The sequence below is a fragment of the Cyanistes caeruleus genome, chromosome Z, assembly GCF_971803275.1.
Source record: "Cyanistes caeruleus chromosome Z, bCyaCae1.hap1.1, whole genome shotgun sequence".
NCBI classification, from domain to species: domain Eukaryota; kingdom Metazoa; phylum Chordata; class Aves; order Passeriformes; family Paridae; genus Cyanistes; species Cyanistes caeruleus.
In genome coordinates this window covers 68,337,300-68,355,977 of record NC_141732.1, presented here as the reverse complement: position 1 = coordinate 68,355,977, position 18,678 = coordinate 68,337,300, and the positions used below count along the sequence as shown (strand labels likewise).

The 18,678-nt window shown below is 38.1% G+C and overlaps 1 long non-coding RNA gene across 1 annotated transcript in view; it reads left to right on the top strand.

Moving 5' to 3' along the window:
* The window catches only part of LOC147648547 (uncharacterized), a 46,667-nt gene extending 28,393 nt beyond the window's left edge, over positions 1-18,274 (top strand). Inside the window, exons 3-4 of the long non-coding RNA XR_015281212.1 lie at positions 17,933-18,018; positions 18,149-18,274. This is a non-coding gene — a long non-coding RNA (uncharacterized LOC147648547). The remainder of the gene's footprint in view (positions 1-17,932; positions 18,019-18,148) is intronic.
* The last annotated feature ends 404 nt before the right edge of the window (positions 18,275-18,678 follow it).

Genomic DNA, 18,678 nt, shown 5'->3' with positions numbered 1-18,678 from the left:
GCAAGAACAAGCAAGCACAGCTATCTGTAGTAAAACTGTGGTAAGGAGTCTTACCTGTGATAAATACAAGATCATATATAGAGTCTCTGGAGCAACATGAGAGATGTCCTTTGCACATATTTGTGTCTTAAACCCTTGCACAACTTTGATAGAAGTTCAAGGTTATTTTATACAGCATAGCATGCAGTCAGCAAAGATATCCTCTGAGTGTGAAAAGCCAGGGCACTGCTGTTCCTAGGAAATGCACCTCATCTAAAGGAAGAGAAATTTCATGGACACAGTAACACACAGACCCAGCTGGCTGTGGGTGTAGCCAGAGCTGGCTCAGGCTCGAGGCACACCATGGGAAAGCATAATGTGCAGTAATACACTAAATCATACCAAATTTTCTTTGAGTCTCATTAGAGTGATGACCCTAATCACCACCCTTTTTGTCACATAAGAATTCAGTGAAGAGAATTATTTCCGTGTAGCAGTTAAGCAAGAAATCCATGTTGAGAAGAAGGTCCAGGACACAGGGATACCCAACTGTAAGTGAGGTGCCCTGAGCCCTGGAGAAACAACATGCCTCTCCTCTGTGCAGAACCTGGACAGAATGTTGTGTCTGAGCAAATCTTCAGCCCCCTCACCCTTAAAATGTCCATCGTGAATCCCATTTTGTAATTCTGTCCAAGCTTTGCATGAACATCACCATAACAGCAGGGTGATGGAGGGTGAAGGGGTGAAGGGGGAAACCCACTAGGAAATTGGCATTAAAAAGCATGGCTTTCAGAAATGTTGTAACATTCATGTTATATCAGAATCACACTACTTCATTTTGAAAGCATTTATATCTTCTTCAAGGTACAGACATCAAATTCTCCTCCTTTTTACCAGGCTATCTGTGTAAAGCTTTTGATAAGTGTTCCTGTGAGGCTGAGCAATAAAAAAATACCTATACATCACTTACTTCAAATCATAAAACTATTGAAGCTCTATTTAAAATAGAAATTTAATATGTCCATGAACCCAATTCAATATAGTATTTGTTTATTAGAAAATTTTGATTGCAATCCTTCTAGAATAAGTCTATTACAGGATAATTTGTGAGTCACAGTGGACTTTAGCCAATTCAGAAAAATGCACTAAAATGATCCCAGGTGGCAAAAATAAATGGTCTGGCTAGTGGTGGCAAGACTTCTGTCCAGAGTGATTAACATTGTGAAATAAGGAGGAAACATAAGGGAAGTGAGTTCAAAAGAAAATAGATAATTTGGTGGATGGGTGAAGAGTAAACATTACGCTATGAAGTCTGGGAGCAAGAGATGAGGTGACTGAAAGGGGGTTTAGAGAAAAAGAGGAAGAGGTTATTTAAAAAAAAAATAAAATCTGAAGCTTTCCTTTCCATTTGAGCAGTCAAATAAGGATATAGCTTAAATTAGCTGAGATTTTATGATTCCAAATGGCTTTTACTCTGATTTCATCTTTAATGCTGGGGAACATTCCTGATGACCACTGGGTATTCCTGAGTCCATATATGTTCAGGAGTTCCTGTCACTCTTATTCAGTGGGTACAAAGATCAAATATGTGCTTAGCCTGTTTGTGCCTGAAAGTCTGCCAGAAGCACAGAGTCACCAGGAAGTGAGAGTCACTCTGAAAATAGCCTAGGAGAGAAATGTGGGCATTTGAGTAACTGCACTCTTTTTTTGACCAGGTAATTTTTTCTAGATAATCACAAAACTACAGTGGTTTCTTGCCAGCCCCTCACTCAAATAGTCTTTCTTACCTGACACTGAATCCCTTGGTGTAGTCCTTAATCTGTGCTGGGCAGGGCCTCAGCTTTCCTGCTCAGCAGATGTCAAATGGGCTCAGGATAGCACATCCCATAATGTAATTGGGCAATTTCTTCTTAAATAAAAGAGGGATCCAAAGAGTGATTCATGGATGAAAAAAAGAGCACGTAGGGTTCAAGATATGATCCTCAATATGATAATTTCAACATTATGTTATTTGCCTGACAGTCAGTTCTTTTTACTAGCCAGACATTTATCTAGTTATCTCACAAGAAAAAGTCCTGTGCAGTGGCCAGCCAGCAAACCAAGTAGAAGGCAGTCAGTCTGAAAGTGATGTGCTAATCATCAAAACACTCTGATTTATCAGCAGAGATTAAAATTTTCTTGCGAGAGCTGTTTGTGGGAAAAATCTCTGCTAGCCTTTTTGCCCCTGTGGTTGAAATCATGAAACAGAATGTTTCTGTGTTTTGCTATGGGACTGAAAAAAGATTTATCACCATTGACATAAAAACTTCTGTTGCTTTGGCACATGGAGTTCTTAAGTGAAACAAAAAAAATGGTGCTTACAATGCCTACAATAAAAATCTTTTATCATTGCAGTTCCAAGTCATTTTACTTCGGTGGTTGGGAGACATCTCTTTCTAATGGAAACTCTTTTTTGGTTTTATTTTTTTTATTTTTCATCTGTAAAATCAGAAGAACTGACATTGCTGTTAGCTAATGTGTTCTTAATAACAGTTATTGCCAAGAATTTCTTCCAGAGTACTTGCAACTGATGTTTCCAAAACAAAGGGAATTCAGATTGATAGTTGGAATGACTAATAAATGAAAAAATAATGATTTCCTAGAAAAAAAACCTCCATGACACTATTCTAGCAGAAACCTTTTTTGCTTATTTTGAATCCTGATAATTTTCTTAACATCCTTGCTGTTAAGAAAGAAAATGAAAATGAGTACTATGAATGCAGTGAACACTATAAAATGAAACTCTCCTTCAAGTTGTTATCTGCTGTCTCATTGCAGCTGATAGGCAGAATGTTTATGCAACACAGCCAGCCAGAATGATTGCCTTGCCTAGCTCTTAGAAACCTGATGCAGAGGGAAGCTCTTTCTTACACCCAAGGGAGATGTAAAAATACAGGGGAATATTTTTTTTTGTGTAATAGCAGGAGTATCAGATGACATGTTGTTAATTTTTTCATAGCACGGTAATATCCTTTCATCAGATGTATTTCAAATTGCCACTCTTCACAAAGAATTAAGTAACAGCACTAGATAATGTCTAGTTCTCTTTGAGCTAACTAAAGATACAGTATATAACTGACTAATTTTAATGTTTATGGGGTCTACATGGATTAAATTCCATAGTCTGTACATTATGGTGTATTTATATATATATATATATATATGTGTGTGTGTGTGTGTGTATACATATATACATATATATATACACACACACACACATACACACACACACATATATATATATGCATATACTGCATCTTCCACATATATCCATATATTCCACATATAACACAGTGATCAGTTAGGTCAAAATTATCCATTTTTTAGAATTCATCATTAACATCTGCCAAGAAGCCTAATGAAAATGTTTTGCCTACAAGCACCAGATAACTTCCAGATGAATTTGATTTCCTGTGTTAAGCAAAATGTAATAACTCATGTAGTGTGGTACAATCTAGGTATTCAGATTGGCAGTTTATGACAGATTTCTCATTACTGAGAAAAATAGCATGCAAAGATAGCTGTGTAGTGTCTTATCACAGTTACACAGATGTGGTAAAACGTCAGCAATAGGCTGAAGTTCAAGGTGCCCATTGATAATACTTTCAGTTAATAAATCATTACTCAAATAGAAAACTACACCTCCCCTTTTTGTTCTGAAACAGCTTTTCCTTTGATCTTTCATTTATTTATCCATGACATTCAAATTGATATGCTAATGAAGGAATAGCCTGATCAGCTGGTCACAAAATCATTTTCTTCAAGGGCAGCTCAGCAACAAAGCATGGCGAGTCTAGCTGGTGACAAAAGAAAAGTTATACTTGAGCAAGGACTGACTTCTACTACTAAGAGTTTTAGTAGGAATCTGTAAAACACAAAAATCAAGGGATTTTTGAGGATATCACTCAGTGATAGAATGGAACTGTTACTGACAGAGCTGTGGAAAATCAGAATAGGTTGAGAGGAGAAACTATACCAAATTTGAAGAATACATGCTTTCAGACCAAGGCAGCAAACTCAGTGGCTTACCAGCCTCTTAGCAGAGTGTTTCCATCTCTAATGCATATAATTTGTCATTGCTGTAGAACATTTATTTCTTCTAGCTATGTACTTACCCAGCCTAATATGAGTGCATAACCAACACAGGAGGTGAGTTGAAGTTTCATTAATGCTTGTTTATAAAATGGTCTGAGGTACTCAGAAGGGAGAAATTTCTGAAGAAGAGCAAAGTACTTCTATGCTTGATTTGTGAAGCATCATCTTCTGCTTTGATCTTGATACCCTTCATGTCTGTAAACACCCATTTGCAAAGCATTTGAACCCCAGAAATAAACGTTTTTCAGAGCAGTTGATGCAGTGTTTAGCAAGGTTTTACTTTGAAGATTAACAATGTCACATTATAAATGTTAGCTTGTTAAAAGGGCTGCATGCCTTCTTCAAGCACTGGTCAGAGTCTTGGAAAAGAAGGGAGAAAAATAAATGCTCTGCCTCCTGTGTTTGCAGCACCACAGCACATCACTCTGTGTTGCAAAGGAATGCTCAAGCCAGCAGACCCTCCCCTGAAAGCAGTGACAATCACCACCAGAGCAGTTCTGTTGGAGGAGACTGATGGCTGCTGCTTGCAACACATTGCTAGGAGGAGAACTTTCCTGGCATCTTGGCATTACAATTGGATTTTCCACCAAAATTTTCACATGAGACAAACACTACCTTGGTCAGTGTGCTGAGGTCTGAAGGAGCATCTGTAGACTTCAGATATCAGAGATGAACTCTTCTCCTGGAGTAGAAATAGACCATGTTCCATGCAGGGAGAGAGCTAGACTGGTGGGTGTAGCTCCAGGGCTCATTGTAATACCCCAAAATAAAAGCTGTGTTGTCTTGGTATGATCCTTCTAAGAAGATAACTGAATTTTTCTTTTACTCCCTTCTACTCCCAGCAAATCTTCACCTGCCTGCTCATCATGAACAGGTCTTCAAAAGAAGTGATCATATACCAGTCAAAAATTATATAGTAATTCTTTATTTAATTTTCTTTTAAGAAAAACTTGAAAAAATAACTTAAATTCTAAAATATTTAGAATATTTCCTCAGAGGTATGGTCTCCAGCTAACTGGTAATTCCTAGAACCTACATGGTTTTTCCCACAATAATCCCATTCATCTAAAAAATTTCATCAAAAAACCAAGCAGATACCAAACAAAAAACACACATACCAAAAAAAACAGTGAACCAAACACAACCAAAAAACCTCCCAAAACAACAAACCCAACAATCACAAAACCCAAAACCAACCAAGCAAACAAAAAACATAAACATAAACCAAACCAAACAAACAAAAAACAAATAAAGTAAGGCAATATCTGTTTATTTTTAAAGTTCAGCTTTCTTTCCTTGGTGTCCATGAAGATTTCCATTTGCCTTCAACAGGATTGCCCCTCTGGGGATTCCCCTTAGGGGAATCACCTGTCCTCTCAGGTTTTCAGAAGGTACACTCCAGGCTGCAGGAGGAAGGGGATATTAGATTTGCTATTTGTCTTTGCTCATTTTACCAACAGGAAAGGATTTTTCTCTCTCCACAGATGCCTGCTGTTGCAGAGGGAAGCCAGGTCAGAGATACAGCTCCTCTGTCCATAAGTCTCTAACCAGCTCCTATTTAAACTAATAGTAATTCAAATTTTCTAACCAAAATTTTGGTTGGTGGAGGGATTGAAAGCATCAATTTACTGTTGTCAGCAACGACTCCACTGCAACAGAGCAAACCCACACATCCTCACTGTTAAAACAACAGGCTTTTATTTCTATTTATTTGGTCTAAAAACTCAGCTGAGTTGCCTTACACTTTAAAAACTGTCAGAAGAAAACTGGTTGACCCTAATTTCTCTTGCCTGCAAAATAAGGCGTTTGCACAGTTAAAAAAAATTTCATCAAAAACCACAGACCACAGTTTGTAACAGTGAATTACTGACCCAGAAAGTGTTTGCAGGGCTGACAGTGTTTTTTCTGCTAACAAATACTTATTATCAATTACTTCTATCTAAACTATGATTATATCTATGCTACATCTGAAAATCATCTTTCTACACTGGCCATGATTCTGCAAGATATGCTTATTTGTATGCACACAAGTGGCCTCAAGAAAAGCCATGATACAGGGGTTAAAGAGAACACAGCTATCAGTTGGGTATTTGATTCTAAGTTACAGTTTTAGTAGTTCAGCAAATAATAAAGGTTTTTTTTATATGGTAGAGAAGATCCCACTATGTGGACTCATTAAAGTCCACATAATGGGTTTGATACCCGTTGTGCTTAGCTTTAAATTTGAAGTTACTAATTTTTAGCATTACTTTTTGGCATCATAACAATGTTTAAAGGAAAACCTTTTACCACAGCAGGAAGGTGACTGGAGTTTTACTCTTTTTGCAAACCAAAGACTACACAACTACTAAACACTGTCTTCTTTCTTCTCATTAGAGGTGAGAGGTTCAGCTCATGGCACAGAGTTTGGAGATATTCAATATTATTACCCCTGTTAATAAGTGGGGTAAGGAGACATTCAGAGAAATGGAGCATCATGTACAAAGAGAAGTTGGCCAGATCTCTTTCCTAATACCTGACCTACAGTAAAGATGGTGAACTGTGTCCTCTTCAAAAGCCCATACCCATGGCTGTACAAAATCTTATACCTGTACACAAATTTAGGGTGCACCTTGTGTCCTATGGGATGTCTCATGATTACAAGGGTTTGAGGAATCACTCAAGAAGGGACCATTCCTTAAAAGATATCTCAATATTTTAAGCAAATAGAACATTTTGCATTTCATTCTTTAGAGGCTCTGATTTCAAACAAGTAATCATGGTGCCTTTTTTCCTGCTGTTATTATCTGTTTTTCAAATCAAAGGGTCAGTTGGAGATGTTTGTCAGTTGTATCATTGTATGCTTCTCATAGAATAAGAGAAAGAAAGGTGTGAAAAGAGGGATGAAAAAGACTTAAATAGGTCACCTTTCTGTTCCAAGTCAGGATCAACTATTCCTAAACACACAGGCATAAAACATCCCCAATTCTGTCTTACAGCTGTTGACAGAGATATTTGGCAAACTCCTGAGATAACCTGTTCCTAGCTGTCTTCACCATTACAAAATAAGTATTGGTGTCCATCTCAAATGTACCAGCTGGTAGTTTAAAACCATCATTTTTTTTGTTCTATCCACAGGAGAAATTATCACCTCCCCTTTTTGCAATATTCTTTTGCATTTTTGAAAGCTGTTATCATGTCTCCCCATAGACTTTGTTCTTTTGTAAGAATAAAAACATACAGTTCTTTCATGACAGTTCATATTTTCTAGACATCTGGCCTGCTTGTAGCTCTTTGCACTCTCCATTGGTCGCCTGGGAAACAGCTGAGAACTTGCCTGCAGCCCATGAAGTGAAAGGATTATTCCCTCTGTCTCAAATATGGAACTTCATTTGGATATGGCAGTAAATTTGGAAGATTTTTTTCTGCTTTGGGCACAGTTTATGACCAGTGTTAAGAACAAATACCTTCTCCGAAAACCTGCAATCAATTTTTCCTAGTGTACAACTGCACAGTATTTTGTAACTTACTCACAAAAATCCATTTATCAGGAACTGCTGTCAAATGTGAATCCTCAGTACTCCAATAATACAAACACTGGTTAGTCCTAAATCACAGACAGACCCTCCTGAAATACAACCTCATACACAGTGTGACAGTAAATCCTTGACAAATCTGGACTTTCCTATTCCAACTAGCCTTTACCTAACAGATACTAAATCTAAACATTTTTACTAATGTAGGTGATTCAGACAGACCTTCCCTGAGTTAGCTTATCTTTCCTTTTGTCAAAACTGTTATTTTTGTTATAGGTAAAAAACAGGAATTTTTTTTAATTGTTTTTGACAAATCTGCATTGCTTGTTACTTATTTCTGTGTTATCCTTGGGATGTTTATAATAGATCAACTTTTTATTTTAGCATTTTCCAAAAAATTTATGTTAAGCTGGCTAGTCACCAGTGTCCTAGCTGCTCCCATTCCATTTTTCAAATTCATTTGCTCTTTTCAAATTATCTGGAACCTCACCCAGTCATAAATTGTGCCCTGGGATGATTTCACTCCTGCCCAACCCAATTCAAACACGCAGTCTATATAAATAGCCTCTTGTTTTCTTGATCTAAGATGACTTTTTCCCTCTTTGTCACTCATCTTAATGGCTTGAAGCAGTAGATTTAGATGGGATATCAGGAAGAAATTCTTTACTGTGCAAGTGGTGAGGCACTGGAAAGGGGTGTCCAGTGAAGTTGCAGGTGACCCATCCCTAGACAAGCATTCAAGGCCAGATTACATGGAGTCCTGAGTAATGTGATATGGTGTAAGGTTCCCTGCCCGTGGAAGGGATGCTGGAATTAAATGATCTTTAAGGTTCCTTAGAGCCCAAACCATTCTGTGATTCTGTAATTCTATGTTCTTGTTTATATCAGCTCTCTTAATTTTGACAGTCTTTGTTCTCAGAGCATACTACACACTCTCCTTCATTGTGTTCACTCCTGTTTTCTTTCTCTCCTGAATTTTTTTGTTACCAAAAATGTGGTTGCAAAAAATTCCTATATGTCTTTAAATCTTTTGTGTTTGCTTTCGTCCCCTCATACTTGAACTTCTTCTTGAGATGCATTCACTTTAAAAAAAAAACCAACATACTCTACACTTATGTACTTATCCTGAGCTTTAGCTAAAAAACACTATGCTTCCAGTGTTTTCTCTGTGACTGGTAGTTTGCATTTTCATTCTGAACTTTGTGAAAAACACCAATCTCACATTTTTATCTAGAGGTCTTGAGATGGAATCAGTTTATATGTAATTAGTGTGCCTGCTGGTTTCTGCCTTGCTTCCCTCATGCTGGGGTCTGATATTCCAATCAGGAAAAGCCATACCCTTTGCCTGATTGGGATAGGGCTTTAACTTTCTCTCCCTTCACCTTCTCCCACCCCAATCTCTTGACAGTCCAGAGCCTCTTTTCCAATATTACCTCCCATCCTTCCTGCAGTAGCAGGTGTCAAGTCCTGAGCATACTTGTCCTGTTCTTAGAAACCTGCTTGCACTCTTGCTTTATTTCTGCAATCCACCAGTACAGACTGATTCTCAAACCATAGGGATAAACATTAATTCATGTTGGAATGAAGGATTCCAGTTCAACCTATTTTTCAAGAGCAAGGCCTGCTTCAGTCATATCTGTCCATTTAGGTTTTATAGTTATTTTAACCTCAAGGAAGAGAGTTTCTGCAGCTTCTGTGGGCAGCTGGCACCAGTGCTGAACCACTCTTACTATGAAATGCATTTTCCTAATGTCTGGTTGGAATTTCTTTTGTTGCCACTTGTGTCCATGGCCTCTTGTCCTTTGTACAAATGTGGGCAGACAAGGTCTCATGAGCTCTTGTAGTGTACCAAAAGTGTACAGGTGAAGCTGTAGGGATGTGAGAAATCCAAGACTGATCTGTGTGTACCTGTTAATGATCATCCCTTCCCACTCTGTACTTTTAATAATACTGCCCTAAGTGGTGGGGTTTTCAACCCATCAATTCAGAAAAACGTAAAATGGGAGGAGGCATGACATGGTGATACTTCTGGCCAGTGCAAATACTGCTTGGAAAGTGTGATACAGAAGGGAGGATGTAGCCTTTCACTCAAACAGCAAACACACACAATTTTTCAGCTTAAGGTATCCACAAAATTTTAAGCACACATAGCAACAAAACATAGAGAAGTCTAGCAAAACCCCAATCAATCAACCAAACAAAAACTCCAACAAAAAAGTAAACAAACTAAAAAACATTGACAAACAAAAACCTAACCAAACCCATAAGCAGGTAGCATATTACACAGGCTTGATAACTTCTCTGGATATCTTATTTCAAATCTTTGTCAGGAAACAAAGGTAGAACACATGAGATTCAAACAGTAGAGTTAAAAAAAAACTCAGCATGTGAGAAAGCAGTGAGCTCAGTCAGATTTTCCTTCTATTAATTTTTCTCTCTTTGAGGGTCTGTTCCTTTTATTTAATTTCCACATGTGTTTGAACAGAAGTACTGGTGATGAAGGCTGCTTTTGTTAGATGAGAGATGCTGAGCTTTGAAAAGGTGATTTCATGGCATTATGTCAGAACCAAGGTTAGGTTAAGTGGATAGTCATGTGTTATATTGAGTGACAGTGTACTAAGAGATGGTAGCTAGCACATGGAAGAACAATGAGGTTGAACCTCAGTTGCACTTCTCAGCAACACTGTCCTTCTTGTCCCTCCACTGAAGACTAAAAATGCCCTGCAGTAAAGTGGTTTGTGATTTTGTGATTAATTTAGTTGATAGTAGGTTAAAATGCTTTATATAAATATTAATGAGTATTGATGAGTAGATCAAGAGACAGATAACAACACAGTGTCATTTTCTTTCTGCAAACACAGCAAGCTTTCAGGTGCTGCAATATATTTACAGGCTTTTTTAAGAAAGTCATTTTGTGGAGAGTCTCCTGTTGGCTGAACAATACCCCAGACAAAAATTATGATATTTCACAGATCCTTGGGTTCTTCTGTAGCTGCTCAGTCCTCTCACCTCAGACTCTACATCTCCATACATGGCAGAACACATGGGTGTGAGCATATAAATATGTGTAGCCCCTGCCAAGGAGTGCCCACTGGGGAACCACTCATGATTTACGAGCAGATTGAGTGCAGCTTCTGTGCATTAGGAATTCTTGAGCATCAGATTGCTCCCTCAGGGATTACCATGTTGCCCTTGCTGTGGAAAAGAAATGAGGGAGGAAGGGCTGTTGGAATCCAGATCACAAGGTTGCCTTGGTTCCCATTTAGCCCACCCCTGTCACGATGGGTTATCCATGTGCATCACCACCACTGCCTGGGATTTTGACTCTTTAGGGTGTGGGCTCTATGTCTTGGAGGTCTTAGCCATGAAGCATTATGCAGCATGTGCTGCCAGGAACTTTAATTTGGAGTAAATCCCCAGTGATATCTCTGTAGGCATTGCCTAGAATGAACTGGGTTTCAATAAAATAAAGGGTAAAATAGCCATGGAACTTTGCTTAATTAAAACCTGTCATCCAAGCTGCTCTGTACAACAAGCTTTTGAAAGATAGGACTACTGACTATCTATGCAATGCTAATTGAGTACTGTTTGGTAAAGACTAGACAAAACTTGGAATAAGAAATTCCCTACTGATGTAAATGGGTATAAAACAATAATATTTCCATTATTATTTTCCTTTTCTTTTTAAATTGTGAAACTAGCTGTTTCAGTAAGATCAAAGCACATTATTTTGATTTTACTACTATTACTGATTATTCCAAATGCTCATTTGGATCACGTCCATGGAAAATTCTACAAACAAAAGCAGTTTTATATTTTTTAAGAAAAAACATTTTAGATTATACACAAGTTCAGTTAAATTATAAACTGAAATAAGAAAACCACTTATGCTTTTCATGCCATGGTCTTGTTTTTAAAAATCAACACAAAGGCTTGAGAGAATAATAAATATGCTGAATGATAGTTGTACCATCTATAATCCCTTACAAGTAAACAGCAATCTAAAGAAGCAATTAATTAAAGATTTGTACATTATATCAAAAACAGTCAACAGAGTACATATTTCAGTACTCATCATTTGTGTAAAGGTATGTATATGAAGTGTATACAATATAAAATATTTGTGATCCTATCCTATCAAAAGAAATGTTATTAGTTAAAGCTGATATATAGTCTGATATAATAAAACCCAATCCTTCTCTGCCTGGTAATTTTTTTGCTGAGCATATTAGATACCAAGCCAAACTGTTCAAATGTTAATGTATTTCTGAAAATTGCTACCCAGACTCCTGATATGTCACTGAAGACAAGCATGTTCAAAAGTACATGTGGACATGCACATCTGCAAGCACAAAGAACTCTTGTAGAAGTACAGGACTTCGTATTCTCAAAACAAGGATTTCTGCCTCATTTCTACAAATCTGGTTATGTAGCCTTTCAGCTTGTTTTCTGTTTCAAATAACATTTTGCTCCTTTCTTGCTGGACATGAAAAGAGGTAGTTAGCTGCTTTGGAAAAGTGATTGTGTTGTTTTCTCATAAACTGCATTTTCAACAGTGGCCATTAATCACACTGTCCAAACATGCTGAAGAAGAGTTCTCAGTGTGTAGGTCTGTTCTTTATATTCCTTATACTCAGGTCTCACTTAATGACTTCCATTGTCTGTGGCATGGGTTCACCCCTAAACATTGCAGCTTGTACTGTTCTGTACAGTACAAGATAGATCAGGATAACTATGATATTCCTATTCCTGCTTCCATCTGAACTTCTCCCACAGAATTTCTGAGAAATTCAGATTGCTGTTCAGTGATGTAATTCTCAAAGGATAACAGATAAGGAAATCACCCTGTGCACTCTCAGAACTACCAATAATGCAAAAAATATACTGGAAATGGAAAAACTGGAAACTAGCTTTGTGGTTTTTGTTTGTAGGCTTTTGTCAATGCTTGCTTGTCTTTTGATTAACACAGAAATTTACTAGTAAAAGTCTGTCTAAGGAGACATGCTAAGGAGAAAAAGAATAATAGCATTAATAATTTTTAAAAATTGCTAAAGCCTTTGGAGGGTTAGAGGAACCATGTCATGTCTTGATGGGAAAAAAATAAAGGAGGAAAAAACCTCAACAGGCAGAAGAAATCATCAGAGGGGGGGGGAAAAAAAAGGGAAAAAACATTGTCTAGTACAGAAAACTATACAAAAAGGAAGCTGCAAAGTTCAGGATGGATTATAAGTAGGTGAAGACTCCTTCAGCAAACAGAGTCATTTGTGCAGACGAGAGAGTCATGGAGAAGATCTACTTTGGACAAAGATAAATGTGTGAAAGAAGGAAAGAAAATGCCAAAATCTTTGCCAAAATGTTGCTCAACTTCTTGTAATTTGGGGACTTGTCTTGCAAAATATCATGTCAGTTGAACAACTCCTTTCTTTCCTCCAAGAACTGAAGAAACCACAGCTAAAAGGAATGAACAGAGCTTAACTCTAGAGTCTGGATGCAAATCAGGATGTGGTGAGGTCTGTTTATCAAAGTGTTGGGTGTCTGATGTTCTCCTGTTACATTAAGGATATATTTGAAGTAGCTACCATGTAAGGATTGTGCAATGACTCAAACAAAGTGACTTGGCCATTTCTGTTCCATTCCTCTAAGGCTTTGTCAAAAACTCCCTTTGTCCCACTTGGCACTTAGTGAAACCAGCTTGGGGTTGCATTTCCCATGTCAATCAAGCCTCTTCTACTACCAAATGTGGGTAAGCTGCTTTTGAGAAGGGCATAACCTGGAGCATAGATTGATTCCTTCTCATTTTTCATGGACATTTTGCAGCAGGTGTAAGGAAGTAACAAGAGAAATTCCTGTTGGTTGAAGAGATCAGAGAAAGCATTGGTGATTAACAATGATGATTCTTATATTGAGCCTATGTATACAGCAAAAAGATAGATGATTTTAAAAGCCTTTCTGTGTCTTGCTGTGTCTGTCCTTTTTGATCAAAATAATATCAGAATCAGACACACTAAGTAAAAATAAATGCTGTTTTCAGAGACCCATGGGCATTTTTTGAGAACACTTCCTCTTCAGTTGAAGACCAAAGTTGTTTTTAGCCTAACAAGCAGCACTGTTAACAGAGGCATATGTCTGGTTTGTGCAAAATGCTACCTGCCTCTTTTGTTAGAAAATCTCAAAAAAAAAAAAAAAATATATATATAAAAAATAAAAAAAAAATTAGAATGCAAGTACAAAGAAAGGTGGATAAATTTATTGATATTTTAAAAAATAGAGATAATAAAGGAAGAAACATAATTTAGCAAAAAACTTTCAACTTTATTGCTTCTTGACTTAAAAGATCATTTTTTTCTTTAGCAAACAAAAAGACAGCTCTGCTCTTTGAGTTGTGTGGTTTCTATTGCAAGATTTTTGTCTAGATATCTGTACTGCTGTGAGCTCTGTAGTCTCAGAACTTCATAGTGCTAATAAAATTATCCCCAAAAATCCACATTGGCAATGCATGATACCACTCTCCTCGTTTTACATATCACAGATTACATGATGTAGCTCAACTCATGCATCGTATCTGGAGGTTATCAAGGAGCAGATGCTGAGAGCCTTGCCGTCACTCCTGAGCAGTTTGACATAAATCAGTCATTCTACTCAGTCGCAGTGCAAAAGGTTTACTTGAAATGGACTGTAATAGCACACAACACTCTTGAAAAAATAAAGTAATACTTATGAAAGCCATAGGGCGGGCACTGAAACATGAGGACCTGCAAACTGAGTCACTGCATCTGATATGCAATGAGTTTCTTTCTCTGGAGGCTGATCCATGTGAGATTTACATCTACCAGTTAATCTATGTAAGAGCAGACTGCAGTTTCAATAGTTTACAAGTGAACAGTTTATTTTTTGGAAATTGGCAGCAGCCAGTCAGAATAGTAACAAGTCTGTTTCTGGGTATTTATTTATTATTTCCTTTATATAATTGTCTCATAAGCAACAGGAAGACCCCATGTAGGATTTGCAGAAAAAAAAAATCCCAGAGCAAGGGAGACTGGTGTCTTCCTGGGGAATAGCTGAAATCTGCTCAGCTCATTCTGTACATGGCTGTTCACAACTCCCCATTTCCAGTGGGAAGAGGGGGCTGCTCCATAGAGAGAGAGACTGAGAGAGAGAGAGAGAGAGAAAGAGAGAGAGGAAGAACATATCTCCCTGCCTCTCAGGAATTCTCAGTCCTTCCTGTCTTTGTGAAACTAGAATTGAAACCTGATCTTCAAAGTGTCAGAACAACACAGCAGGTTTATCTGTTCTCTGGTGATTTTGCAGAGAATGTAATAGAAGTAATGGGTTAAGAATTGTTGTCTACCCTTGAATGTGAGAGAGACTGAGATGCTATTGCTTTTCTCACATTTCAGTACTCAGGATGTTCCCACCATTTTTAAACCCTTTTTACCTGTCAAAAGGCAGTTGATAAATCCCCTGTGGATTAGGGCCACAATCTACACTGTCAACTTCCTAAACACTGTAGAGGGAAAAAGTCTTACATTCCCATGAGGAAGAAAAAGTCCTGATTGCTGAAGGATTAAAGAACCTAGTCTGTAGAACTGAGTGTGCTGTCTTGGGAACCAAACAGCAAACTGATGCAACTGTATGAATACTAGATACCAGAGATTTTGTAATGTGTGTGTGACTTAAAGTGCCACACAATAGGAAAAGTTAACAAACACTAAGGTTTCAATTAATTAGTTAACTGAGTGTAAAAAAAAAAGGTAAGAAATCACCACTGAGCAGAGAGATTCTCTAAGTGTGAATAAAGAGTCAGGTACTAGTTCAAGCAGGAGTTCAGACATACACCAATGAGGTGGAAATATATCTAGAAATCACAGAAAATAAGCTGTGATTTTTCAAAGGATCATCACCCATATCAGTGTGCTGATGCTGCTCCTCACAGCTACTGTCCAGCATGCTCTAAACAGGACCATCCTCGTCCCCTCAGCACATCTTCAGATTCAGTAGGAAATATGATCCAGTGCTGCAGGAAGTTTGTGACACTTGATCCTATGTAAAGCCAATACGGAAAACAGATTATTAATCTCCTGCTAGTTTTTCCATATCTGATGACTTAGTCTTCAGAGATTAACCTCTACACAGAATTAACCTCTACAGAGGTAATATTTCTAGACATTTTTGTGTTCTAGTCTCTCTATTTTTCTTTGAATTTTCTTCACTTGCTTCACAGTGTTTTGCAAAAGGGAAGAATCAGAAGGAAGAAGGAATTTCCCTGGATTTCCCCAACACAGAAAAAAATTTTAACAATTTAATGCAAAGTTTTTACTTAGGCCAACAAAATTTTTTCTTATTCATAGAGCCACTGTTTACCTTTTTCACAAGACAGTGAGACCATTAAGATTAATACCTATTTTTGCACCTGTATTCCAGACCCCTTTTTTCTAGACTGTTCCCTACACTCCACGTTGAACTGGTACAGCTGATTGTTCTTGACAAAGATGTTGTATTTGTGCTAAATTCACTGTATCTGGCTTCTGTTTGGTTGGTTTTTTACTTTCCCCCCTCTCTCACCCCAAGACATTGTGCTTTAATTTACAAAGATAATTTTGCATTTGTAGACTGGTAGTCCCTCCTGGCTGTACATAAGCCAGTGAGCTCTAGGCTTTATGAGACCTGGACCAGAACAGAATAATTTATAAGTAGAACACAGTGTTAAGTTCTTTGGGGTTTGTTTTCTCAACAATATGAATAAATAAATCACATTCAGGACTTCTGCCTAACCTCAATGCCAACTGTACAGGCTCCATATCACTAAATTCCAGTGCACAGTACCTACGTCCAAGCTGTGTGTGTATTGCACCTGACTCTCTATTAGCTATAGATCTGGGGATTGTCTAAAATGGTAATCTTCATTCCACATGGATTAATAGCAAAATAGTTCAATTGTCTGGGTAGCGAGTCCCTGGACACTTTTTCTGGTTCTCTGTTTAATTGACTAGAATTGATTTTGTTAGCAGTTAAGCAGATGTTAAGGTGTTATCCAGGCATCTGAAAACTGATGGCAGGGTTCCTGCTATGTGCAGGTTTATAAGCACTTACACTTTTCTTAGAAGAAAGTCATCAAGACTCTCTTGGAGAGTTCCATTTAGACACTGTAGAGGGGAAGTCTACCTGCCTGCTGATGTAAAGCTGTAAACTTCATTCTAGTTTTATTTAAGCCAAAAGTTTCCCTAATTGATTTAAAAATAGGCTAAAGTCTTACTGAAAGTTACAAGGAGAAGGACTATTCCTGCTGAATGCCTCCTGATTATACAGGACACATGCAGAGTAGCACCATACACAGAAAATGTTTCTGTTGTTCGAGAATCTGTACCAAGAAAGGGCTGAACTCCCAAGTCCAGTCAGAAAAAGTGGTTTCTGCTTTTGTGTATCTGGCTGGACACATTGTTACTACTAGATGTACCACTTGTTTCTGAAATACTATGTTAGCCTTTGTCAGTTGAAGGGCAGCATAATATTTCTTCTTTCCCTTGTGACCAATCATTCATCAAAACATTAAATGTGGTACAAGATTGGGCATGAACCTTCTACGCCGTGTTTGGCAGGGCACTTCTCTAATCTCCAGTGCTGATGTTTGCTAGCTCGTTGGAGACAGAGAACTGCTGTGTTTATCCAGGTTCTCTTCCTGGAGCCTACCCTAGAAAATTTCAGTTTATGCAAGTACCTATAGGCTAAACAAGGCAGCATTTGATAAACATGTATTTGTAGGCTACACAAAAGGCTTTATCCTCCACCTGACACCATGGTGACCAGGGCAGAAGCAGATTCTGAAAATGCAGCCATGGTATTTTGAAAGTGCATTCAAGATTACAGCCTTTGAGAAACACCATGAACCATGAGCAGACTCAGAAAGCCCCAGGTATTTTTCTCAGCTGGATCCTTTAATGAGTGTGCAATGCAATGAATATCACAGACAATTTGACTAGGCTGAGTGTGGAGCACAACCACCACCCAGGAGTCAATATAGGATTTCATGGCTGTCATTACTTGGCTAATCTCATGAAGAGCAGATTTCTGGAAAGCCCTGCCTCTACAAAAATGTGGAGGTGATGGTGGATAATATCTAAAGGTCTCAGCCAAAACCACCTGCAAACTCTCTGGGGCTGACAGGGAGAGCTGACAAATTCCACCTCTCCTACACATTTTAATTGGTGGATTTTTGTGAATGCCTCACCTATTATATTTACAGCAGGATTGTTCAGTGTTTTCTGCATGAATGTTTTATTCCGCTTCCAAACACTCTTTCTTTCCAGACACTTAGCCACTGAAGAACTCTGATGCTGAGGGACCATTTTTGCAGGAAGCCTAGCCAGGACTCCAGGCTATGGAATGCCTGAGTGTAAGCCACTATTAATATCTCTTCTTGTTATGAATTCAACTCAAACTGGTTTTATCTTTAAATTAATGCCCTTACAATTGTCATATAGAGTTTATTTTTGATTTTGTGTCAATTCAAATGTCTTTTCCAGACAGAGCAGATAGCAAGTTCAACAGGAAAAACTGAAGGAACCTAATTCTGCCACAGTAGGGGTGAAAACAAAAGTTTTCATCAGGATGCTACTTCACACCCACCAAGGCAGTGGGAGAATATAAAGGTACCTCTCTATACCCTGTGTAAGATATCTGAATCCAGCCTTTTGACCAGACTGAAACTATCACCTATATACTTCCTCATTATGTGAGACAGAGTTTCCTCAATTACCTAATTTTGGGATGTAGGTCAGGATATTGAAGTTTACAGGGTGGGTAAAAAGAACAAATAAGTACAGCAAAGACACACACACACAGCTGATAGGATGGTCAATAGGACAATCATGTCTTCAGAGGTGTACAAGCCTGCCAGGATGTCTGTACTTTGCTCCACGTGGGAGGTGTTTTCAAGGGCCTGGTTAATTGCTTGGAGCCTGTCTGCAGCCTGGCCTGCTCTGGGCAGTCAAATTCTAAGTGTTTCCTACTGGATTGCTTGGGTGATGGGCTGCTCCAGTTTCCTTGGATGTTA